The sequence below is a fragment of the Staurois parvus genome, unplaced genomic scaffold, assembly GCF_062004578.1.
Source record: "Staurois parvus isolate SC_StPar_1 unplaced genomic scaffold, SC_StPar_1.0 ptg000548l, whole genome shotgun sequence".
Classification (NCBI taxonomy): domain Eukaryota; kingdom Metazoa; phylum Chordata; class Amphibia; order Anura; family Ranidae; genus Staurois; species Staurois parvus.
The window spans coordinates 9,233,236-9,260,405 of record NW_028318344.1 but is presented as its reverse complement, the minus strand read 5'-3'; the positions used below and the strand labels follow the sequence as shown (position 1 = coordinate 9,260,405).

At 41.6% G+C, this 27,170-nt stretch overlaps 1 protein-coding gene across 1 annotated transcript in view; it reads left to right on the top strand.

The window, feature by feature from the left end:
• The first annotated feature begins 3,426 nt into the window (after positions 1 to 3,426).
• LOC149451157 (G protein-coupled receptor family C group 5 member C-like) overlaps positions 3,427 to 27,170 on the top strand; it is a 72,399-nt gene continuing 48,655 nt past the window's right edge. Inside the window, exon 1 of the mRNA XM_089690990.1 lies at positions 3,427 to 3,469. The gene's annotated coding sequence lies outside the window, so the exon portion shown is untranslated. The remainder of the gene's footprint in view (positions 3,470 to 27,170) is intronic.

The window sequence follows — 27,170 nt, the reverse complement described above, 5'->3', positions numbered from 1 at the left end:
GGCGCTTAGGCGGTTGTAGACTAAGCGCTCCAGGAGTTTGGAAGTGAGTGGCAGCAGGGAGATGGGTCTGAGGTTGTTTGGGTCAGAGGGGTCCAGGGAGGGCTTTTTGAGTATGGGGGTGATGTGCGCATGCTTTAGGGGGGAGGGGAATACGCCGGTAGAGAGGGAGAGATTGAAGATGTGGGTGAGGGAGCAGATGAGGGAAGAGGGGGGTGACTGGAGGAGTCGAGAGGGGATAGGGTCCAGGGGGCAGGTAGTGAGGCGGGCTTCTGAGAAGACCCTGGTGACTTCCTCAGTGGTAGCGGGGCTGAAGGAGTGCAGAGCTGGTGGGGTTACGGTAAGCGGGGTCTTGGGTGTGGAGGGGGGCAGTACAATACAAAATAACAGGATCTTAGGCTGGCCATACACTATACAATTTTCTTACAATTTTCTGCCCAATTTCCTTTAGATTTACCCTCAACTATGTAGTGCAAGAGCCTGCTTAATTGGATACAATTGAAAGCGTTTAGGTTTGACCTCCTATTATATGGTTTTTGGTAAATCTAAACCAAAAATCTCAAGAAAATTGTATAATATTTGGCCAGCCTAAGGGTACAGAGTATAAGAACAAATCACTAGTAATAAACAGCACACTACAGTTCAGCCTAGTTCAGACTCAGGTAATTGTGGTCCTATGGAATGGGGGAGGAGGGTTGGGGTCCAAGGAGGCTGGCTGTAGTTGGTAGCCTAGGTGGTTGGCCATCTTCAAGCAGGCTCCACAGTAGGGCTGCCACCTCATCCCTTTAAACCTGAACACATATTAATTACACAGGTTCTGCGGTGGTAATTAAACTCACAAAGTGCCTTACCTGTATTAAATTAGCCTCAGAACCTGTGTAATTAATGTGTTCTGTTTTAAAGGGATGAAGTGGCAACCCTACTCCACAGAGAGGCAAAATTAATCTCTGGTCTGGATGTCCAGGATTCAGCAGACGCCCCAGGGATGGGTGTACAAGGAGTCAGCTGAAGATAGAGGGCCACCCCACTGTCACTGGATGACAGCTAACATGCCCAGTCACTGCTGTCTCATCAGGTACCACCTCTCTGTGTGCTTGAGGGTAGGAAACAGGGTAATTCATATCCCCTGGGCATGCCAAAGAGTCCTTGAGATTCTGAGAGCTCAGCCAATCATGGCAAAAGAAATGAAATGGACCTGCACCTGCTGCTGCATAAGGTGGGTAAAGATGGACTCCACTATGAATGTTTCAAATGAAAAATATTCTGGTGCTGCAAATTGCAACAGAAAGCAGAAACAGTGCTTGCACTACTTTTTACAAAAATGAGGTGAACCAAATTGCATGGTACTGTGAAGTCAAGTGATCTGGTGCCTGCAAACAAAGATCTGATTTTGGGGTGCCATTACCAATACAGTGACACACACAACAGATTGCAAAGGCAGTGTGCTTTGAGCATGGTGTGGCAAATGTGCAGGAACTGCCTTTCCTGCACCAAGTTCTGAACCATCCAGGTGTGAACCGGCACCTGTGCATCCGCATGTGGGTAAATGCAGCCCTTGCACAGGCATACACTGTAGTACGGCCATGTGAAAAATTCAGTGAGTGGCCGGATTTGGATGCACAGGAGCTGCAAGTGGCACCCACAGTTTTTTGGGCATGGATTCACATGTGAGCAAGGCCTTATTCTCCATGGAGAACAAGTGTAGTGACCAGGGCTTTTTTTCAGTGGGAACATGGGGGAACACAGGTTCGGCACCTCCAGCACTGGTTGTATGTAATGGCAAGGGATACTGGGTGTGCTGGAGGGTCTATTGATGCTTGCTGCTAGGGGATCTATTGTTGCTAGAAGAGATCTATTTTTGAGTGCAGGGGGACTATTGTTGCTGGTGGAAGATCTGTTGTTGCTAGGAGGGTCTTATGTTTTCGGGCGGTCATTAGTTGCTGGGAATTAACTACTGATGAGGAAGGGGGTAAATTATTGCTGGCAGCTGGAGGGTTTAGAGAACTGTTGTTGCTGCTGGGGCATCTATTGTTGATAGGGGATCTATTGTTGCCAGGTGGTCTATGGTTGCTGGGGGGGGTCTATTGTTGCCAAAGGGTCTATTGTTGCCGGGGGGGTCTGTTTGGGCTGTGGGGTCTGTTGGTGCTGTGGGATCTATTGTCATTGGGGGATCTATTGTTGCTGGGGGATGTATTTTTGCTAGAGGGTTTATTGTTGCTGGCTACTGGGGATCTATTTTATAGGTTTTTTTTGTAATCAAACTCCAAATTACTTAGCACAACAATATGATCCTTGGTTCTGTATTCTGGGAGGTGGGTAGGAGGTGGAACCAAAGGACGGTGCTCGGAGTTGGGTAGGGGGCGGAAACAGGGGTGACTCAAAAGGGGGGAGTTCTTGCAAGTATTCTCTGAGAAAAAAAAGCTCTGGTAGTGACATCTCTGCACTTTTAGTCCATTAATACCTCCTCCAGTTCGGCACCTGCAAGTCCACACCTCAGTACAGACCTGAGCTGGCGGAATCCGTGGACTGTGGGTGTAACACTTTGCAGATTCAGATGCAAAATAAAAATATTTATTCCAAAATGTGGGATTCTCATTTAAATCATACAGAGCTTTACAGCGGTAGTTTAACTTGGACAGGAAATGAGGGGCAGAGGGTTTGATTAGGCAGCACAGTGGCTAAATGGTTAGCACTTCTGCCTGCCTAGTACTAGTGTCAGTTCAAATCCCAACCACGGTATCACCTGCCTGGAGCTTGTATGTTTTCCCTGTGCCTGTGTGGGTTTCCTCCCACACTCCAAAGACATGCTGGTAGGTTAATTGGATCCTGTCTAAATTGACTCTAGTATATATGAATGTGAGTTTGGGACCTTAGATTGTACGCCCCTTCAGGGTTAGGGATTGATGTGAATGTAGAATAGTAGTGTAACAGCGGGGTGTAAATTGATGGCGCTATATAAGTACCTGAAATAAATAAATTCCAGATAAAGGACAGTTGGGGCTATGCTTTGCGGATATGTTTTTAGTTCATAGTCAATAACTATTTTTGAATTGGTAGACCAGCATCAGATGAGATTCTAGTTTGTTTGTCTTCTAAGCATAACATTTCTTTGTACAAGAAGTATAGAAATGTTTTGCAAGTATTGTGCAACACCGTTCTGTGTGTTTGTCTAGCAATTCCAACATCATTCTGTGTCCGCCTGCCAAATATCTCAAGATTACCTAGCTGGAGCAGTGTGGGCATTGGAGGGGTGGCTGCTGATGGAAGGCTGAATAATTCGGATGGCTCCACCCTAGCCCCCTCTGTGCTCACCTCTTTCTGATGGGAGGGTGTGCTGTCTCCTTCCACTTGTTAGAGGCTTGGTCACATAGAGGAGGGGGCTCTAATACTTTGTCTGCTCTTCATCCAAACACTTGATAGCAGAATTCCAGCCTACAAAGCGGAAACCTAGCCAGCTAGAGACGTGCATGCGGTGAGTACAGCCTAGTACTTGTCTCCTTTTTTTTTTTTTTTTTTTTATACAAAAAACAATATAAAACTGGGTGACCACATGGTTTTGTTTAGAAACAACATAACTTGACAGACACGGATTGTTTGAATTTTCTTTGTTTTTTTGTTTTTTTTACTGTGGGCTTTGATGCAAAGATGACTTCTCTACTGTGCTACAGGGCAGATCACGCATTCACATTTTAACGTCTGCTTTGGAACGCACTAAAACGTGTGTGTCCTCAAAGACAATGCTATAGATAGAGCCTGTGCTCTGTGCTGCAGAACATTTTTGAAAATGGCTCGTCTTCGGTTTTTGGTTCACCTTAATGCGTTTGATGCACATAAAACACACATTAAAAAACGCATGAACACAAACTGCAAAAGCGTGAACTTAGCCTTACACCCCGGTCACATCGATCCTGACTTTGAAATTGTGTCACTTCACTGTAAGTCGCACGATTTCAAAGTCGGGCTGTCATTGCGATTTGCAAGGAATCTGACACAGATGTCTATGCAAATCGCACCAAAAGTAGTGCATGCACTACTTTAGAAATCGGAACCACACCAATATGATCACTGTATTTCCAGACAATAGGGTGCAGCTTGGCATGCAATTTGCAAATCACATGCCACATCGCACCCAGCGAGACCGGGGTCTTAGTCCACTTTCTACCAAGTAATAATGAATGTAACTTACTAAACGGATTGCGTGTGATAATTGTGAATAGTTTTGGCAGCGTAGAATTGTTCATAACTATGGCAGCACCTTGCTACATATAATACACATTGTATTCACTTCTATTCAGCTGTTATAAAGCCCACAATCAATTTGTAGTTCGTAAGGTTTGCTTGCATGAAAACCTTCAGCCTGGACATATTCCTTTATTATAAATAAAACCAACAGGCACAAAATGGGCAGAAAACCTGCAAAAGGGCAATGGCTATGAGTGATTTTTATATAACTAATAAAAAATGTTCTCGCCCATCCATACTGATGGTTGCAGCAACATATGCAGATCCATCTTTTCAGTGAACCTTAATGCACCATAAATGTGAAGCAGTGTGGTGCATTGAAAGAAAAGGTCAGGTGTGTTTTTTTTTTTTTAGTGCGTTAAGGTGCACTGGCAGCCCATTCAAATTAATAGGCTGTTTTAATGCATCACTTCTTAAGCCCTGGTTCACACAGATACGGTGCAGAATTTGCTGCGTTTTCTGTGCGAATTCTGCACCGCATCAGAATTGCACCCCGTTCATGCGAACACCCCGAAAGCTATGCGATGTGGAGAATCAGATTGCATAGGTGTGAATACCCATGCGATCTGATTCTAGTGCGGACTCAAAAAAGGGTCCTGCATGTTTTTGGTGCGGTGCGATTAGAGCCATGCAAAATGTATGGCTCCAATCTCACCGCACACAAATCACATGCGATTTGCACAGGAATGCGGTGCGGTTCCTGTAGGAATCACATGCGATATACCAAACTGTATGTATGTGAACCCAGGCTAATACACGATAACATGTTACATTTACGCATGAAACTAGGTCAAAGGGATAGTTTCCTTATTTGAATCCCAGTCTATTTGATTACAAAATCTTTTAAAAATTCGCCCCATTGATCAGCTAAATATCTTTTTGCATGGCCACAATGGGGGGCTTATGGTGTGCAGATTATTAAAAACGACACACGACAACGCAGTAGAAAAAAATGTATTTACTCCAACTTTGGATTTCTCTGGTTAAACATTAAGATCAATTTGAGCTGCTTCAACTGTAGAAGAGTGTTGTCCCCTGTTTGCCATTAATGACAATGGAAAATTTGGAATTTAAAAGGAATGTAGTTGTGTTGCACATAATTAATGTCCTTATTTATTAGGGTCAGCATGAAATAGGACTAAAATTAATATTTTATTTAAATGTAAGATATTGCATATACATATTGGCATGCTGCTTTTGGCACAGTGGGTGGATTTACTAAATCTGGTGCCTTTAGAATCCACTGCAGCTCAGCTTCTAAGTTCAGCTTGTTTTGTTAAGTTTTGTCAATAAAACCCAAAAGTTGATTGGTTTCTATGCAGACTTGTACCAGATTTTGCACTCTTCAGTTTTAGTAAATAACCCCCAGTAGGTGGATCTGTAGGCTCTTTCATGGATTTTACAATCTGTCTCTTTTTGCCTCTAAATGTAAAGCCTGTTGTTTACAATACTCAATGGCTAAAGCGACTTTGTCACAGCAGCTACATATACAGTTCTGTTACCCAACCACCCTTCTCCACATCAGACATACATAGGGCATTATTACTAAAACTGGAGCACACAGAATCTGGTGCACTTCTGCAGAGAAGCCAATCAGCTTCCAGGTTTTATTGTTAAAGCTTAATTGAACAAGCTGAAATTAGAAATTAGAAGCTAACTGGTTACTATGTATAGCTGTACTGTCCTGTATTTTAACCACTTGCCCTCCAGAGGATTTACCCCCCCCCCCCTTCCTGACCAGGCCATTTTTTGCGATACGGCACTGCTTTACTTTGACAATTGCGCGGTCATGCAACGCTGCACCCAAATTAAATTTGTTCTTTTTTCCCCACAAATGGAGCTTTCTTTTGGTGGTATTTGATTGTTTCTGTGTTTGTCTTTTTTTGTTTATAGCACAAAAAAATTAGACAATTCTGAAAAAAAAAAAACTTTTGGCTTTTTGCTATAAAACATATCCAGTAAAAAAAAATCAAATTTCATCATAAATTTAGGCCAAAATGTATTCTGCTATGCATAGCAATACAAAGCACCATGCTGGAGCTGACAGGGAAGAGATCTGTATTGTTTACATATATATCTCTCCCCCGTCTGTGATAGTTGGCGATCGCCAGGTGCCAGCGGGGAATCTCCGGCCGGGACCCGGCGATTGACAGCTGTAGCTGCCAATGGTGGAGCGGGAAGGGCGCGCACATGTCCCCTACTCGGAAATACAAAATCATGTGTGTGTGTAATATATACATACACACGTCATGCACACATCCTTGCAGCAAGGAGAGGAAAGAAAGTGGCGGGGATTTCAAATCCCCTCCACTTTCTCTCCTCTCCTACCACTGACACTCAGCATGGGATGCCTACAGGAAGGTTTCCCACACTGCTCCTGTGTGAGCTTGAGCTATGACAAGCCTGGGATCACAGGAGCAGTAGGGAAACCACATGCGATTTGGACAGGAATTGCATTCCTGTTTAAATCGCATGCTATTCTTTGCGATGCAATTTGCGTCCATTAACGCACCACAAAGTATCGGTATTGGCGAGTACATGACCAAAAGTATCGGTACTCATGCTCGCAGAAAAAAGAACGGTATCAGTGCATCCTAATTTTCAGTACATTTGGGTGTGTTGGTAGTCCAGTCCACAAGGCACGTTAATGCACTACACACAGGTGAACGCAACCTTAGGAGCAAAGTAGTTTGGTGGGTCAGTAGTATTCTTTTCAAATCTCAAATACTAATGTAACATGTACTTAGGCGGTACAAAACGGTCAACAGGTCAAGTCCTTCTGGTCAGGTCACACACAAGGTGACTTCTCATATCCTCAGCCAGTTTAAAGTATGACGCAACTATGACGTTAGAACAGCACGTAAAAAGGGTTTTGTACAGAAGACATTAAGTCTTCGGTCACACCAAATCCGACTTTGAAATCATGCGACTTCACTTGAATTCACATGATTTCAAAGTCCGATGTCAGCGCGACTTAGAAGACATCTGTGCGACTAATGCACAGATCTCTATGCAAGTCTCACCTGAACTTGCAAAAAGTACTACATGAAATACTTTAATAATCGGTGCAATTCCGATGGAGTCGTAATCTCACCAATATGACCGCTTCTATTACATCAATAGGGTGCGACTTGTCATGCAAATTGATAGTTTCAAATTGCATGACAAGGAGCACCAATGTGATCCGGGACTTAATTTGCTGGTAACTTGGGTTTTTTTTCTTTTAAAATAAACAGTGTATCACACTCAATAGTCACTCTAGGCATATTCTAAGACACTGAATTTTTCTGGTATGTTCAAAGTATACAACAGTACAATCGGCAGATATCACTTTTGCAAATGTTTTAATACTAAAGCTAGAACAGTGTTCACTGATGATTTCACTTAATGCAAAGTATTGATAATTATAGAGACATATAGGTTATTTTTATTTTACACCCAACAAGGCAAACGATAGCCCGAAATATGCCAAAAAATACTAGTATGCTGAGAAGATGTGGAGATATTATGTATCCATTAAAGATACTCAAGCAAATGCTTATTGCTTATGCATATGGTATTGCCCTGAATACGCAACTTTCAAATTTGGGGAAATGTCCGTACATGCATGTGCAGGTTTATACAAGTATGCCCGTGTACAGCCCTTCACTTGTATGGATGGCTGTACATGGCACCTGAGGCTCTTCAGGCTGAGAGAGTTGGGGATTTTACGTGAGAGGACTCTGGAACCTCTAGAAGTTTGTGTGCGTGAGGCCCTAGTAACCCATACAGTGGTGCCTAATAAAAAATACAAATACAAAGGACAGTCTTGTGTTTTTTTTTGTTTTTTTTTTCTCATCAGGGGCATTATCTGCATGCTTTGTATATGCGATTGTAGGTTGATTGTCTTCTTCCAAATTGGCCCTATTGTATGTGTGTTTGGTAGGGGGTGGGGGCATTAGATTGTCAGCTCTTTAATCAAATAGTTGTATAGCATAACAAACAACGCACTAACAAAATACTGCAGGAGACAGCCCTCCTTGTATGAGCTTACTAGAAGACAAGGTATCATCTACTGTCTATGGACACTTGAAGGGAATAGGTCAATGAAAGCCTTGATCTGCATATACTGTGAACAGTACATCAATGTTGTACTCAGGCTTGAGTTCTACACTGTACCAGCCCACCCTAGTACTTGTTTGCTGACAATGTGATGATCCATGCTTCATATTGTGGTATAGACAGCCTTATGAAGCTACCAGCAGATTCAAACACACCCTGGAAGTTTGAATGTAATCGACAATACAGCAAGCTACACATCCCTCAGGAAGGACCATCTGAATACACCCCCAAAGAGCTGCATGAATACCAGAGGATAACAAACCGCTCAGAAAAAAAGTGTATCTGTAGGCAAAACCTTTTTTTTTCTTTTTTTTTTTTTTATTATAGTTTTGAATAGATTGGTAAAGGGTTATATTCCCTGTTACAGTGTTATTAAACCCACAACAGTAAAATCAGTCTGTATATGCAGTAAAGCATGCTTGTTATACTCACTGTGGACCCTAAGGGGTTAATCCTCTGCATTGTGCAAAAACCTTATTTGATCCTGACTTCTCTGATCCTCTTCTCCTTCCAGTGTCCCCCTCTTATTTCCTGATAAGACATAGTGTGGAGTCACTCTGCACATGCTCAGTTTGGTGTGCATTGCTAGAAAGGTGTTTTGGTTTTTTTTTTGGGAGAGTGCATGCAATCAACACAGGGCCAGTCAGCACTGTCCGGACAGAGGTCAGGGGTCCTGCATCCTCCTAGAACAGAATGAAAACTCCTCCTACAAGCTTTAACCAGTGCTCAGCTAGACACTGATAGAAGTCATAAGATTGCTCTAACTGCTGATGAGAAATGGTATTTAGCAGTTTATATTTACTAAAATTATTGCATTTCCATGTTTAGTGAACTGTGGGAGACCAGATATAGTGAATGCAGGTTCTGGGGTTTAGTATCACTTTAAGTTTTAATTGCTGTCTGTGTCTTCACTGGGAAGATCCACCCCTCTCTTATGACCACTGTCATTTAGAGAAAATAACGGGAAACCTAATATAAATTTAGAGCTGTGCCCAAAACAAGAGGTAAAGGGAAATCTTCTAATGGGGTAGACAACTAAGAGGAGAATTCTCCTTTGGGAGATTTCCTCTAACTTCCTGTCACATCTTTGATTTAGCATTTAAACAGAAATTTCTTTATTGGTACACAGATACCAATAATACACTGGCAATGGTTTTAACCCTTCCATACGCTATGCAAAGCTAAAAAAAAGTTTGTGTTATACATACTCTTTAAAGTACAGCTACAGTGTTTGCTGGTTAATGTTTGAAGCTCATAAGCCATTCGTGGGCACCTGAACACCTGGATGTGTAAAACTGGTGTATCAAAGTTCACTCTTGTATCACCAGATCGTGTACTTTCATGTAATAGTCAGTCCTGATGCCAGCCTTTTTTAGAAGCGATTGACTTCTAGAATGGATGCCTGTATCTACAAAGATGAAAAACTTGTCTATGGGTACCTTGGTGGATTCCTTGTTAGGTGGAAATAAATAATATTTCTACTTAAAAGATACAGTAAGGCTATGTTCACACTAGCCTTGTGTGCAGGCGGCAGAGAGGCGTTTGGGAGCGTTTTTACCGCTTCCCAAACGCCTCTGCCAATTCTGCACATTACAGCACATGGTGCTGTTCTAACGGGAGCGTTTGCGTCGCGTCGCGGCAAAACGGGCGCCTCTGGACGAGTCAGGAGGCTTTGAAGCCTCCTATTCTCGTCTATGGTGCCGCTCCGCAAATGCCCGGCCGGCGTGTGCGGTTGCGACGCGGTTGCGGGGCGTTTGCGGAGCGGTAACACCACTCAAACTGCATTATAGGCGTTTGTGGGGCGTTAACGCTCGGCAAACCCGCTAAACCGCGCATGCGGCGTTTGCGGAGCGTTAAACGCTCCGCAAACGCCGGACCAACGCTTGCCAAACGCTATAGGGGCGTTTGGCAAGCGTTGGCAAAACAGCCTAGTGTGAACGAGCCCTTACTAAAGCCCAGAGCAAAAATGCAATATATTGCAGCATACAGTGCTTAGATGTGATGGCTGCATAAGTTTTTTTTTTTTTTGTTTTTTTTTGTTTTTTGTTTTTTTTTCAGGCTAAAAAAAAACTTTTTTTTTTTAGCAAATACCTTTTGATCTTGTTAGAAATGTAGTGACACTTCCTGTGAGCTGGACCACGGAATATCTTCCTTCCTAGCCCATGTAATGGAGATTTTATTTATTACAGGTAGTTGTATAGCGCTGCCATCAAGGAGCTTACAATCTAATGTCCCTAACCCACATTCATACCTACACATAGTAGGGACAATTTTAGACCGGATCCAACTAACCTACCGGCATGTCTTTGGAGTGTGGAAGGAGACCCACGAAGTCACAGGGAGAACTTGCAAACTCCAGGCAGGTAGTGGCGTAGTTGGCATAAAAACTGATGACCCGAGTACTGATAGGTGGAAGTGCTAACCACTTTGCCACTGTGCTGCCCCTAGGGATGAAGAGCTATGGACATGTTTGTAGTCCATATAAGGAGAGCAGTTTAGAGTGACAACCATGATTTCCTCCATACATATAATGGTGGAGTTACGTAGCCACCGAGGGACAGATGTGTGTGTAAGATTACCAGGTGAAAATAAAGTAAAAGGAGCTTGTAAAAGGAAATTAAATGCAACCACCACACCAAGGACTAGTAAACTGCAATATATTACATATTTGAATTTGGTTGCACTTTAAACTATATACATGTAGTGATGTGCTGGTTGCTTTAAATCTTAAACAGCAGTTGCAAAGCATTTTGTTTCTTTTCTCTCTTTGTGAGTGACAGACAGGGAAAGCAGGACTGTGCTCTGATTGGTTGTTGCTACAGCTGAGAAGGATCCACCCATAGCAGCACTGTTGCAGCTGAATGTATGATTGGCTGTGGAGGAAAGGAGAGAAGAAAAAGGAAGAAGAAGCACATGTGGGGAAGGAGACATTTTGAGGGGACCGCATGGAGCAAGGGCTCCTGGTGTAAAGTCAGAGTCTCACTCTCTGTGCTGCTTGAACTCATAAACTGGGTTGGGAGTGTGTAGCAGAGAAATTGTTGCAGGAGGACAGTGTGCGAACCAAGGATTGTCCTGCCTGACACTCAGGATTACAGCCACTCAAGTGCATGTGTCTCTCAAAGTCTGGAGCTGCTGAAAGAGAGAGGATTTCTACTACTGTCTAATGCTATCTAGAAGACAATCCAGAAACAGTGAGTACTCTGTGATGAAAGGGGATTTTGATATTGTTCAACTCTGGAGAATGGTCATGAGAAAGTCTGCTTTCTAATTCTCAGAGTGACACAGATCTTGGAAAGACCAAGCAGCTCAGAATTAGCTATTCCTGCTGCTGATTGATGAGAGAACTCTGTCTCTGTATATTACTGGTTTGTCTCCTCAAGACTTGTGCTGTGGCTGAAGTGTGTGTTTAGTTCCAAGTCCCCACAGAAGCTTGCTGCTCTGAATATACTGAGCAAGTGTCAGTATATCAGGATTTCACCTGTATGGTAAAGACTTTGTTGAAGTGTTGTTTTTTTTTTTTCTATTGCAATGTTCACTGGAAGATTCTGCTTAAAGGAGACTGTGCTATCCTGCTACCCCTGGATTACAAATACTCTCCCATGCAGAGAGTGAGTGCTCTTCCATTGATTAAAGGGCCCCAACGTTGAGAGACTGTAAGTTTCATCCCATTGGCCAGTGGTTAGGTAGGACATTTCTGCTCTAGATAGTATTGCTATAGCAAATGTCAATAAGCTGCTAAATCTCATTAACAGTTATTGTTTCATCAGTCAGTGTGATACTGACTGATGTCCCTAGTCAGATGACCCTAGTCAGTGTGATACTAGTCAGTTTTTGGAGAATTTGTCAAGTGAATTGTGACTTCTTACTGTGTTATGCAAAGTGGTATCTGAGTTTTATGTACATTACCTGTGTTAAATCAGCTAGTTCTTTTTCAGGGTTTGTCTTCGACACTCTGAGAATATTTTTTATGGGTTTTATTGAAGAAGTGTTCTGGGTATAATTGGAGGTGTCACCAGATTTAGGTGGGAGCTGAACCTATATATCTAGCCAAGCATCACCCAAGGGTGTGCTACATACATATAAAAGGACTATAGTTTCTTTATGGCCCTTGTAAACTAAACTATAAATCTAACTTAGGCTCTGTGCACACTAGCATTTTTTTCAAGCTAACAAACGCTGGATGAAAAAGCTGGTAATGGTGTTTTTTTCTGCTGGAAAAATGCTCCAAAAATCTCTACAGAAACAATTTTTTTTTTTCTGCTCCTAGACACTGAAGCTCAAAAAATGCCAATAGTCTAAAGTAGTGTGCATCAACACATAGAATAAAACTATTTAGCTTCTAGGAGCAGAAAAAAGTTGCTGAGATAGGAGCTTAAAAAATGCTAGTATGCATGGACCCTAAAAGTGGTTCTAAAGACAAGGTTTTTTTACTTTAAAGTGTTCTTAAACCCAGGACCCTGCACTCACTATATCTGGTCTCCCACAGTCACAGTACACACAACACGGAAAAGCAACAAGGAAATATAAACTGCTAAATACCTTTTCTCATCAGCAGTTAGAGAAGTCTTGTGACTTCTATCAGTGTCCAGCAGAGCACATGTTAAAGCTTGTAGGAGGAGTTTTCATTTTGCTCTAGGAGGATGCAGAAACCCTGACCTCTGTCTGGACACTGCTGACTGGCCCTGTGCTGATCACATGCATTCTCCCAAGAAAAAAAAAAAAAACCTCTGTAGCAATGCACACCAAACTGAGCATGTGCAGAGTGACTCCACACGATATATCTGGTCAAGAGATACCTGCTCCAAAGTGAGTATAACAAGCATGCTTTACTGCATATGCATACTGATTTTACTGTTGTGGGTTTAGTAACACTTTAATGCATTCTATGCAGGGGGGCAGGGCCGAGCTGCACTGAATGTGGCAGTTGATGCACAGTGTGGCTTGGGAGCAAGCCCACATGAGTGCCCCCACTGTAAAGCAGCTTGCAATGAATGTACTCGGCAGAAGGGAGGAGCCAAGAGTGCCAGCAGGGGACCCGAGAAGAGGAGGATCAGGGTGCTACCTGCAAAACCACTGCACAGAGCAGGTAAGTATAACATGTTTGTTATTTAAAAAAAAAAAAAAAAAAAAAAAGAATATACAATCACTTTAAAGTTAAAAAAGACCAGTTCTGCATTTCATTGTAATTTTCTGTTCTGCCCAAAACCTGGTTTGTAGCCTTGTGTAGGAGGACTGCCTGGGCACTACTTTATGGGAGATGGCAGACAGCTCCATTGCAGGAAGATTTATGGTTCTGCTCTAACCGTGAAACATCTGTGGAGTTTTATTTCCCCACTAGATGTTACCAGTTCAGGGATTCCTGTTCTTTCCCTGTAAACCGCTGAAATCTTTGGATGTTTCTGGGCCAACGTTAATTCGCCTTGTAAATCAGCATTGTGAGTTCCTGGAATGTTGCAGGAGATAATAGCAATAATAGACTAGTCAGGGAAAAAATAACATTCATGCAGAATGTCAATGTTACAAGAAGGGTAAAGTGAAAACCAGCCAAGTGATAAGAGGGGACGAATGTAAAGAAATGTGATGCCTTCTGAGCCACTGGGCTGATTAGCAGTAAGTCATGGCTGGAAGGCAGGCCTGTGGTTCAGCACCAGGTACAAACAGGACTATGTTACCATTACAAAGATAAACTACCTTTACATACAGCTGTAAGGCTCCATGTACACTGGCTTACAAATTGCTGCTTCTTCTTTGTTTTGCCTGTAGAAGCAGCTCAATGTTATCCTATGTGTCCATGCACATTAGGATGATTAGAGCCATATTTTAGGCTCAATGTTTAGAGGCAGGAAAAAAAAAAACAGTAGAGAAGAGAGACAGCAGCGCCACTCTAAGTGTAGATGGTTAAAATCAGGCAGATTTGATGGTAAAAATGCAGTACCATGGATAGGTAACAGGTAGGCATGTCAAGTGATGAAGGTCCAGTGGGAGCATCAGGTCCTTTGGCCACACTCTGGGTGTTTTTCTCCAGGGCTTGGGGAGTAGCAGAGGGGCGCAGGGAGGCTCGCAGGGATGAAGTCACCGCATGCACCAGGTTTCCAAGATCTCGTGTGTTCGGAGCATGCTCACTCCATCAGTCCGAAAGCCTCCAGATTGCAACCAAAGGACCTGATGCTCCCACTGGACCACCATCACTTGACATGCTTACCTGTTACCTATCTGCGTGAGTGCAATTTTTACCATCAAATTTGCTTGATTTTAACCGTCTGCACTTGAAGTGGCGCTGCTGTCTCTCTTCTCTACTTGCATTAGGAGTATCTACAAGCTCTTACAGCCAGCTGCCTCCTCGGACAAGTCCATACTACTATAAGCCCCCCACTACAGGTGGACTTGGGACACCACCTCCACATGGACCTTCTACTAACCCCCATTGCTGATGGTCCATCCCCAAACGCATACAGGGTAGATGCGTCTTAGCGATCCGTCCCCCCACTTACCTAGGAAAAAAAGCCCCTTCTGGTTTGCATTTTTGATTGGAGCTTTCTGGCAGAAAAAATGCTAAACTTGCCTAAACTGTGTACAAAAATGCTCCATTTCTGTTTCTGTCAAGGGAAGTGTTTTTTTTTTTTTTTTTTTTTTAAGCCCAGTGTGTATGGAGTCTTAAACTGCCCATATGCTATGTAGGTTTTGGAAGAGGTCAAAGATTTCTGGTGGTACTATAAGGAAACTGTTCAATGTGTGCTTAGTTTAGAAGGAATATTTCAGTTTCCGATGCCTGTGTCCAAGCTGAGTTATATGCTGGCTGCCTATCCTTATTGAAGGTCTCTAGTGGTGAAGGACTTTACCTCCTGCCATGATCATTCCAACAGAACACTAAACGTTGGCATCGTGCGGATACCGTTGTAAGCATACAGTATGAAAGAACAGAGATGGCACGGTGACGGCATTTAGATCTGCACATGTCCAGTAGCTTCTGTGGCAAAGTCTTGAATCCCGAAGCGCTCAATTACGAATGTCACAAATTAACCTCCTTGGCGGTATGCTTCTTTCCAATTTTTGGTGCTGAAAGCGGTACCATTTTTTTGCATGGAAATATGTAGTTTTTTATTGTAGGCTGTAATTTTTAGGAATAACTCACTGAAATCTGTACGAACAAGAGTCTATTAAACATTCCGGATATGATAAAATTTGAAACACGAAATCATAAATTATAATTTAATAAATAATCATAAAAAAAAATATAATAATAATAAATTTAATTCAATATAATCAAACCAAAAACATTGAAATTTGAAATACAGAGGCAAATTCGCACATCGCTGAGCAAAGTCGCAAAATTGTTTTCAGTGTCTGGTGACGAATTTCCCCACGAATCATTATCACTCAATTCTGCAAGTGGTTCTGATTTACTATCGCTGGTCTAAAACCGCTTTTGACGTAAAGGGACGCTTTTTGGACACAATGGACTTTTCTAAGTTTCCAGGCAGAAAGAACATTCAAAATGCAGGCAGGGCAAAGCAGTAGGGACAAAATGTATGTGAAATGCATTGAAATAGCAATGACAGCAAAAATGACATTTTTAAAAAAATTCAAATCTCCCGCCGGTTACGGCGCCCGTACGTCCCGACGTCACAGGGACCGGAACACAGAAGCCGGATGCCGGCATCGGCCGGAGGAGATGGCCGGGGACGCTGCAGGGGACACATCGTGGGAGCGAAGGACAAGGTAATTGCTGCAGGGACCCCCGGAGAACGCCGCATGGTAAGCCCGAGTGTAGCTCGGGGTTACCGCTTTTGGTATAGAAATTTTACCCCGAGCTACACTCGGGAACACCGCTAAGGAGGTTAAGAAAAAAATGGTGATTAGGACTTTCCTATTTCATGCACTGCGGGTAAGATTTTCTGCAAAAGTTAAGATTTGTGGGCCCAATCATGTTCTAGCACCATGAAGATGTGTACAGGCACAACATATTTCTGTTAAGAAAAAAAATATTTGGCAAATTAAGCTACAAGACAGTGACAATTTCATTGGGAAAGAAGCAGAGGCTACTATGAGATTATGGGCCCATTTAGATCTGTGTGTGCATAGAGGTGTTGTTTTTTTGGAGTGTTAGATGGGTGCTTTGTCGTATGTCAACATGCATTTCCTGTGTTCATTGACATGTATTTTGATTCACATATTTATTAGGTTTTTGAATGTGGAATTTGGAATAGATAGGGTAAATGGCTATTGACCAAGGCTTGTTACTACCTCTTGCCATATAATCTGTATTTTATTATGCTGTAATTGATCCATGTCTTTCACCATGACACTTAAGTGCATGTAAGCCCTAACAATGAGCCAGTTCTTAGGCAGACCATGGATGATATCATTTTCTTTCCTGCAAACATGAGTTGCAGGAAATAAAATCGCTCAAATTCCCCATCAGCAGTCAGTGTTGATGGGGGAATTCCTCCTGTGGAGCTGTTGTATTCTTCTGGTGGTAGTGCCTAGGGAGCCGTCCCTGCCCGGAGAACACAGTGATTACTGATAGCAGCTATAGATGCTGGCAATAATCGCATTCTAGCAATACGAAATGTTGGTTGTACCCAAGCAATCAGTGGATCGAGTTGGGTACAATCAGCCTGCTCACATGGTTCGAATCTCGGCTGGTTCAGCAGGGCCTGGCAGAGATTCGAAACATCAATGGCTGGCTTTATTTACGCTCTTGTTATCTCTGTTCCTTAAATGCTGTGGTAACGCTCTCCTTCCTCTGCTTAGCCATTCACAAATCACAGCCTGTGATGTCCTATTGAAATATTCTTAATCCAGCCATATGTGGTTCACAGTTCAGCAGGCAGAGGGGCAATTTCGATCCATGTATGGGCACCCTGGTTATACAGAATTCGATCTACTGATCGACTTCAGCACAACCAACCTGTCTGGTTTTTCCCAATCAATTAGTGCTGTCAGCACTGATCTCTGTATTCTGACGTTTGGGGAAGGCTCCCCGCCATCAGAACACAATAACACAGTGGGAGGATTCCACCATCCACATCAGTTGAATGAAAAAAAAAATGAATGTATGGGCTGTCTTAGCCCCATAACCCCCTTACCCTAAAATACCCCTGAACATAGCACCAAGATCTCAACAAACAATAAGTCTGCTGTAACTGACCCCCTTGCCTCTAGTGTTCAATTTTCACCTGATGCCAAGGCTTGTAATTAATCTAGTTTACTAGATCTAAACATGACAAAATTCTGGCCACATATCTGTCACGTTCACTTTAAAGTAGATGTACGCTCTCACCGAATAATATTTAATTTGCAAAAGCATTTTGTGTGTCATAAATGATTGCCATTTATAAACGAACTGCTTCGTCCTTGTTTATCTTGTTTCTTCTTAGTGGCTCTGATCTTCCTTTTCAGCCTCTTCCTGTCTACATGCATGCAATCCACGGAGGGCTGCATGACATTTCTCAATGCCAACTCCTATATAAAACCTCTATTGAAACTTTAATGGCAACCAAAATGGTGATCTATAGATAATTATTTTTGCTGCCTTTAAAGTCCCAATAGAGGTTTTATATAGGAGTCGGCAATAATGTAGGCATGGTGGCAACCTCTATCCATAGCGGACACCCATCTTGTAGACATTTCTCAATGTCTGTTTCCTAATGGTGACAACAATGGAATGCATCATGTAAGATGAGTTATGGCATGGCCTCCTATGATCCCCACCAGAAGTGCACGAGAAAGGGTGATAACACAAGCAAGCCATTGGGAAACTGGGGCTGAGTGTTGTCACCCCATATCAAAAATGTGCCTAAGCAAACCTCTTTATGGCAAGATCACCAAGTACGTTGTATTATAGATTTAAAACATTACAAGTTTGTTTAAAAATGTTAAAGATTATGAGATTTTTGGGTTTACATCTACTTTAATGTTGGCCGTATAATGTAAGATTTCTCTCTTGTAGTTCCACGTGCTGAATGAGAAACATCGCTTGATTCACCCATCTATATTAAACAGTGTGGATGGATGAATCTCTCCGATAGGCTATTGTATTCTGATAGCTAGCACCCAAGGCTGTCAGAATACACAAACAGTGGCTGCATCTGATTGGACAGTTTTCTCCCCTGCTTCCTTGGTTTTCAGAACAAAGGATGTTGGGTGGGAGGATACTGATAGGGTCACCCACAGCTCGAATTTTGACCAGTTCATCAGGAACCAGCCAAAACTTGCTTCGTGTATGGCCAGCCTTAGCTATTCACACTTACTGTACATGAATATATGGAAAAAAGACTGATAAAAATATTTAAAGTGATTGTAAACCTCAGACATGAAATGTGAAAACCGCTAATCCTTCTATAGTGTGTGCTTGTCTCAATCCAGAGCACTAAGCAACATTTCTGTCTGCTTCCTCATTCCTCTGTTATCTGCATGAGTCACTTCTGACAAGTTATTTGACAACAAGAGAAAAAAGGTGACGGGAGAGGGAGCTCCAGCACACAGCCTGTGATTGACTGCCTCAACGCTATTCCTGTGAGCTGTGTGATTTTGGGGGGGGGGGTGGTCCCTTCCCTAAAATCAGCTCTCACTGGCTGCAGATAGACAGGTACAACTTGCGTAGGAGGATTTGTTTCATCTCCGTGTATCACCTGAGGCTAGTCACTTCACTGGGTATATTTAAGAGTTTACAACCACTTTAAATTCCTGGAGAAGATCAACAATTTTGAGTGAATCAGTCCTACAAGTAGATCACACAATCAGATGAGATAACTATAAAATTGTGTCATGTTTTTTCCATAAGAGCCTTTATTCTATTGATTAGACTCCATACAACATGAGATGGATTTTACCCATTTGCACTTTGCCTGTATTTTATAGTAAAATGCATTCACAAAGGCCTGCTCTGCTAAACAGTAATTAGCGTTGGGCCTCCTAGGCACAGAAGGTATTAATAACTTCTTCATTAGTTTCATAGAGCTTGGAGGTGCTGCATGACTTAGCCTAGTTGAGGATGTCGCTTTTTCCTTTGTACATTTCCCAGATGGCTTTGTAGCAAAATTTCATATTTGAAGAGCTCAAGTGATAATCTTCAATGGTTGAAGGACTCGAATATAATATTTCTTATGGCTACTTGAATTTATATTTTACCCTGGGTATGTTGTGCTGCCTTATCAGGCGTGACGGCAATAAATGATCCGTATTTGTTAATGCCGAGGAGAGGATGATAAATCTGAACAGTCAGATAGCTGGATGCTTCTTACATAGAAGTAAGGTGGAAAGATTAACAGAATTAGAAGATGAAACAAATGTAGAAATTTGAATTAAGCTAAACTGTCAATTTTCAGTAGTCCACAAGATTTTCCAAGTTTATATCTGTTGTAGTGGAGCACAACTGCAAAGGGCTTAATTCACTAAGCCAGAACACATGTGTTATTTTCCAAAACAATCATAATTTTTAGCTATGTGACTGTTTGTTATTTTAAAGCATTATGACCAAAAATTATTGTCATAGCTTAAAGCAACGCTAAACAATGCCCTTATTCTCTGAAAATAATCCATACACATCTGCTACTTAATGGTCCTGTTATCTATTTTTCATCAAATCGTTTCATACGGTGTTTTTCTTCCTCCTTGTAACATCCTCCCATGAGCTTTGGCTGAGAAGAAAACTATTCCCTTTGGGTGATCAATGTACATTGAAAGGATTTTACCTAATTTTGTTGCAGATTCCGACCTGTTTCTGTTCTGAAGAACAAGCAGTTTGTCCTTTTGGATAATGATATTGAAAGGGAATGGTTAATTCATTTTAATCAGCTGGTGCACTTTCAGGGTTCTCTTTAGAATCAATTTACTCTTAGCCCTGGTTTACACTGATGAAATCATTCTGCAAAACACGGTGCGATGTGCAGAATTGCATCACATAGGTGTGAATACCTAATGTGATCTGATTCTATGATTCTAGTGCAGACCCGAAAAAGGGTCCTGCATGTTTCTGGTGTGGGTGCGGTACGAATAGAGCCATACAAAATCTATGGCTCCAATCGCACTGCACACAACTCGCATGTGATTTTGAATCACATGCGATACAGCGCACATATGTGAACCCAGGCTTAGGCACCAATATTGACATTTTTGTTGCTGAGGATGCCTAAAACCCAACTTGTACCTTTTTAGTGCAGAGTTCTTCACCCGAATTACATTTCGGGGGGGGGGGGGTTTGTACACCAATTACATACAGAACACAACAAGGTTGCCATATTAAATTAAATTTTAAAGCAAATCACAACAGCTGCAGCTATTTTTCATCAAATTGTTTCTTACTTTGGTTTTCCTTCCTCCTTGTAACATCCTCCCATGAGCTTTTGTTCTGTGGACCAATTATGTACATAACACCACAACAAGGTTGCCATATTAAAATGAAACATACCCTTTAAGTGGAGTCCTCAAGTGGTGCACTGTCATCGATGCCAGCGCTTTCATCTTCACCTGGTCTTCCTTCCAGGTTCACACTCTCTGGCTGTTTGGCTGGGCTGCGATGATGTCACTCCTGCACATGCGTCAGTATCATGGCACAGCACTCCCTGCATTGATGGCACACTCAGTGTGCCCTAAATGCAGAGCTATTGTGCATGAGCCGGTGATTGTCACTGGCTGCAACCACAGTGAATATCTTCTAAATGGTGCAAGTTTAGAAGATATTCACAATGCCTACAGGTAAGCTTTGTTATAAGCTTACCTGTAGGTACAAGTTAAAAAAACAAAAAACGTTACTACCACTTTAACCACTTAGCAACCGCACGCCCACAATGTACTGCAGACGGGCATCCACTGTAGGGGCAAAGCGACATACCCGTACGTCACTACCTACTTCTAGGTTACAAGTGACCACATGCGCTTCCCTGGCCACCACTTGCTGTGATTGTACACAAGTCCCGGTCAATGATTCAAGGTCGGGACCTGCTGATTGGCTGTGTATGATCAAAGTCCAGAGCTCTGTGTGGACAGTCAACACAGAGCTCTATACAGAGTGAACGATCTTGGTGAAAGCAGCTTACTTTACACACATTACACATAGTTAGGCACACATTTAACCCCTTGATCGGCCTAGATGTTAACCCCTTCCCAGCCAGTGCCATTAGTACAGTGACCGTTAGCATCAGTTAGTGTAAGATTGCCCACTGCAGTATTGCAGTCCCGTGTGTGTGTTGACTGTCCTATGCCTTTAAGAGTTTCTATATTTTGTTTCTGCTCCTCCCTTTCCTTTGGTTTAGTTAATGCTGTATAGATAGCCCTCCCCCTTTCCCAGAAATGCATTGCAGCTCTAGCCTCATGTCATGGAGCAGGAAACATTATGATCTTTTGACCTATTGAATGTTCATTGTTGTAAGATTCTCTCAGTATGGAATAAACTTCACAAGATCTTCACGATGTCTTATCGATTGAGTCACTGACTGTGGTATCCAACTGAGGTTGAAGTTCTCATCACAACTGTAAGTTCCAGATATCACACTATCAATGCTTAAATTGGAGAGACAGAACATATGTATAAAATTCCAGTGTATATATACCATAGTTTGTAGACTTTATACCTTTCACAAAAAACAATCAGTCAACACTTTTTTTTTTTTTTTTTTTTTTTTTATTAATCAGAAACGTAGCAGAATACATTTTGGGCAAAATGTGTGGAGAAATTTGATTTTTACATTTTTTTTTATTGGATATGTTTATAGCAGAAAGTAAAACCCTGTATATTCTTGTTTTTTCAAAATGTTTGGTCTTTTTTTGTTTAGATTTCAAAAAATAAAAACCCAGTCGTGATTAAATACCACCAAATAAAAAGCTCTATTTGTGTGGAAAAAAATATAAATTTTGTTTGGGTACAGCGTTGCATGACTGCGCAATTAGCAGTTAAAGAAGCGCATTGCGGTATAGCAAAGAATGATCTGGTCATGAAGGAGGTAAAATCCTCTGGAGCTCAAGTGGTTAAATTACAGTATGGCTTGTGTAGTGATTGTATATGCTATCATAACTTTTTTTTTTTTTTTATCTTTTAAAATGTTTTTACCACTTGTTTAGATTATATAAATACGTTAGTGTGTCTAGTCTGGGAACAGGTTCACCTCACATTTAATCACTTGACAAATTACTTTTGTAAAAGTAATATTGCTAATAGAAAAAATAGATTATCTGTTAAAATGTTTTTCCATATTTTATGAGAAATCTTATCAATATGAGTTCATTTTAAGTGCAGTTTCATTTCAATCTAAAAGATATTTGCTGCTGTTCAATTTTACAATGACGACCATTTATACTAAAACCGCATGTGTCTCATAAAACATTTGCAAACTATGTTATTGCAATTCAAAGAAATTATCCTCAAATTGATAATTGTGTGACTGATATATTATTATTATTTTGGTAGCTTCAATTACATTTTACTTTACTGACCTGGAACATGTATGCAGATTGGGGGTTCTGCATTTGCTCTGAGACAGTTAGGCAACTAGCATTTTTCAGAAAGAGGCTAGCAATAATAGCCTACATGTCTCCCCCACAAAAACATCAAGGTATACCCAAACAGGGGCATCCCTAGGGCTGGTGTCACCCGGTGCGGTAATACTTGGTGTCACCCCTCTGACGATCCCTGCAGGATGGATCAGATCTGCGGATTGAGCATAATGGATCGGAGTCCGATCCATTATGCTCCCCAATCTGCAGATCCGATCCATCCTGCGGGGATCTATATGGGGTTAACTGATCTCTCCAAGAGCTCCATGAAAAGGTAAGTTTAAAACCAGCCTACGATCCCTGCAAGATGGATCAGATCTGCGGATTGGGGAGCATAATGGATCGGACTCTGATCCATTATGCTCAATCTGAAGATCCGATCCATCCTGGAATCGTAGGCTTGCTTTAAAACCTACTTTTTTTGTGGAGCGAGTCCGGTGTCACCCCGTGCAATAGGTGTCACCCCGTGCGGCGCGCATCCCCCGCACCTGCCTAGGGACACCACTGTACCCAAATACTATGGGTACACCTCGAACACCCAGGGCTTCCTCCCCTGCTGCAGGGAGCCACAATTGCGGGGACATAACAGCCCTGCCTAGCCTATGTCACAAACCTGCTGACAACAGTTCCAGTGTAAACGAAGCTTGTAAAGAGTGTGTGCAAGCTTTGTTTAGAAGTACATCATATTATTAAAACATTATAAATGTGTTTTATAATACAAATGTGTTCTTTCATGTGGATATGAAGGGATTGTCCTAGCAAGTGAAAAAAAAATATAAACATTAAGCCTAATTAACCCCTTATTAACACTTTAGTTAATGCTAATCCTAATTAACATGCTCCTCCCATTCTTCATACTTTCGTGTTTTTTTTGGTTTTTGTGTTTTTTTTTAAACCATTTATATTTTTCTATTTTTTGTTTGTTTTGTTGGTTCATTCCTGTAGTGTTGCATGAAAACTAAATAAACAGAATTGTATTTCTGCATAATTTTGTATCAGAGACCAGATGGGGACAAACAACACAATGAAATCTGCACTTTTACTCTACAGTTACACTAGTTAAAACTAACACTGGTCATAATCAGACTAGGAGAGGAAGAAGCCGCCCGTTACCAGCTAGCAGCGCTACTCTGCCAAAGAGCTCATGTGCTAACCAACAGCATGTTGATAGGAGTAGAGAGCAAAGTGACAACAAGACCAGCTCATCACTACGCTGCTTCTTTCACTATCCAATCACAGGCCGGGAAGGGACAAGACATGTAAGTGATATTAACCACTTACCTATTGGGCACTTTTACCCCCTTTGTGCCCAGGCCAATTTTCATCTTTCAGCGCTGTTGCACTTTGATAATTGCGCAGTCATGCAACACTGTACCCATACGAAATTTAATTTTTTTCACACAAATGGAGCTTTCTTTTGGTGGTAGTTAATCGCCACTGGGGTTTTTATTTTTTGCACTATAAACAAAAAAAGCAAAAAAATTGAGAAAAAAAGTTTTTCTTTGTTTCTATTATAAAATTTGGCAAACTGGTAATTTTTTCTCCTTCGTTGATGTGCGTTGTAGAGGCAGCACTGATGGGCACTAATAGGCAGCACTGATGGGCACTGATGAGGTGGCATGGATAGTCAGCACTGATGGGCATTGATGAGGTGGCATTGGAGGGCATTAGTGAGGAGGCACTGATGATGTTGCACTGATGGGCACTGACAGGTGGCACTGCTGGATGGCACTGCTGGGTACTGGTGGCTGGCACTGCTGGGCGCTGGTGGGTGGCACTGATGATCAGTACGGGTGTGACAGCACATGGAAAGTGCTGCCGATTATATGGCAATTGTATTTACTCTGTGATCTGCTGTGTCATTGGCCAAAGCTGATCACGTGGTAAAAGGCTGCTGTGATTGGCCTTTTACCTAGTCATGTGATCAGCTGTGTCCGTAGGACACAGCAATCACTGACAGCGCCAGGGGCGCACCACTGACGCCCTGCCAGAACTGGACAACCGCGCTGTAGCCATCAATCAATGGCTATATCGCAGTTGTAAAGTGGTTAAACCCTCGGATTTTTTTAAGCACTTACTGAGTATGTAGCTTCTGTGTCTTTTAATCCTTGCCTATGTTCAAGTTTAAATTGGTACTATGACCGCTGCCCGTGGTTTGTTTCAGAGTGGCTTGTTCCTCTTGCAGCATCCTTTGAAGCCACCCTTGCATGCAAGGACTAGCGTATCTCCCTACACTGTGTGCATCAATAGAAACACAAAGCCTTTTAATATAGGGTGAAAAGGCACTCCTCTGCTCCTCCCCCCTCCCTTTGCCAACTAACTGACTGACTCCAGACTGCCCTGTCCAATGTTAGCTCTTTCTTGTGAACACTGGAAGTTCAAGAAAGTGGCGCTGAGGAGCAACAGCATTGAATGTTGTAAACTACAAGTGCAGAATTTTACCAAACAATTTGCTGGGTAATGTTTATTTTATTATGCTCAATGTGTTAAGTTAAAAAAAACGCTGAGGTTCAATACTATTTTAAAGTGGTTGTAAACCCATACATATACCCAGTGAAGTGACTGGCCTCAAGTGATACACTGAGGTTAAAGAAATCTTCCTACATAATTTGTACTCATCTATGTGCAATCTTCTCTTCTCTAAATCCATTCAGTGTGCTGAATTTATAAAGCTTGTCTGAGAGTTCAGAATAAAAGGGTGTGGAGAGCTGAAATTACACACTGCAGAGCACAGTGAGGAGAGCTCTGAGAGCGGATTGGAGGAAAGAGACACACCCTTCTCCACAAAGCACACAGAAACAGAGCTGAGGCTGTTGATCTGCTGGAGGTCCCTCCCCTGTCACAATTTTTCTCTTGGTGTCAGGAAAACTTGTCAGAAGTGATTCCTGCTGATAGCAGAGGAAGGAAGCAGCAGATAGAAATGACACATAATGCTCTTAATTGAGACAAGTACACACTGTAGTGAGATATGCTTTGTTCATATTTCATGTCTGAGGTTTATAACCACTATAACTACAGCAGAGAAAAATCAAATCATCTGCCCTGCCAGACAGGGCTTTTCTGGTGATAGAGCTGTGTAAACCTCAGAACTGCAGGGACAGAAATACTAGTCCTTGAGCAGGTAAAAGGCCTTTCTTGTATGTATTGAATCTGTGTATTTGGCTGTTAGTCTGGTGGGAAATTTTAAAATTGAACTCTAGGTAGCAATAAAAGATGCAATGTAATACAGTTATGCAATTACTAAGAGATCTTTAAAGTGTAATTAAAGGCAAATCTAACTTTCTTAATTATGGAATACAGGGATAAGGCAAACTATATAAAGTGGTAGTAAAGTCTGTTTGTTTTTTTTTGTTTTTTTACTTGTACCTATAGGTAAATAATAAACAATGGAGTTTAGAGGTTCATATATATATATATATATATATATATATATATATATATATATATATATATATATATATATATATATATATATATATATATATATATATATATATATTACTGTATCACCCAATATATGGCTTCCATCCAGTAGCCAAAAAATATGCAAACAAACAAAAAAATTGTGAAAAGAGATTCACGAGAAAGCGGCTACATTATGGACAGAATGCGATACTCGGAAAAATTTCCAAAAAATTATGCTTTATTAAACATTAATGATAGACAATAGGGCAATCACCCTGGTTTACCATCACCTCAGTATGAGACAATACACACAGACCTAAAACCATATAAAACCACACCAAAACCGGTCTGGATATATATGTGCTGCAGAGACAATGACAAACCTTGTCTAAAGCATTTGCAGCACCGCACATTGGTTACACTACCAGTAGGAGGTATTTCAAAAAAATTGTACCGTAGGTATATATAATATAATTGACATGCTGCCTCTATAGGGTTGTACTGCATGAGTTCATATTAATAATACTGGGATTTATTCCCTTTTATGCAATTTTTTACCCACATTGCCTTGAATAGGCTAAGGGTTATGTCTCTTTCCACATGGCAACTGTATTAGCTACTATGCATAGCATGTCATAATTATATTCAGACCGGTTTTGGTATGGTTTTAGCTCTGTGTGTATTGTCTCATACTGAGGTGATGGTGAACCAGGGTGATTGCCCGATTGTCTATCATTAATGTTTAATAAAGCATAATTTTTTGGAAATTTTTCCGAGTATCGCATTCTGTCCATAATGTAGCCGCTTTCTTGTGAATCTCTTTTCACAATTTCTTTGTTTTGTTTACCTATAGGTAAGCCTATAAGGCTCACCTGTAAGTACTGTAAATATGCACCCTTCAGGAGATATTTACTTGTGTAGCAGCAACGGCT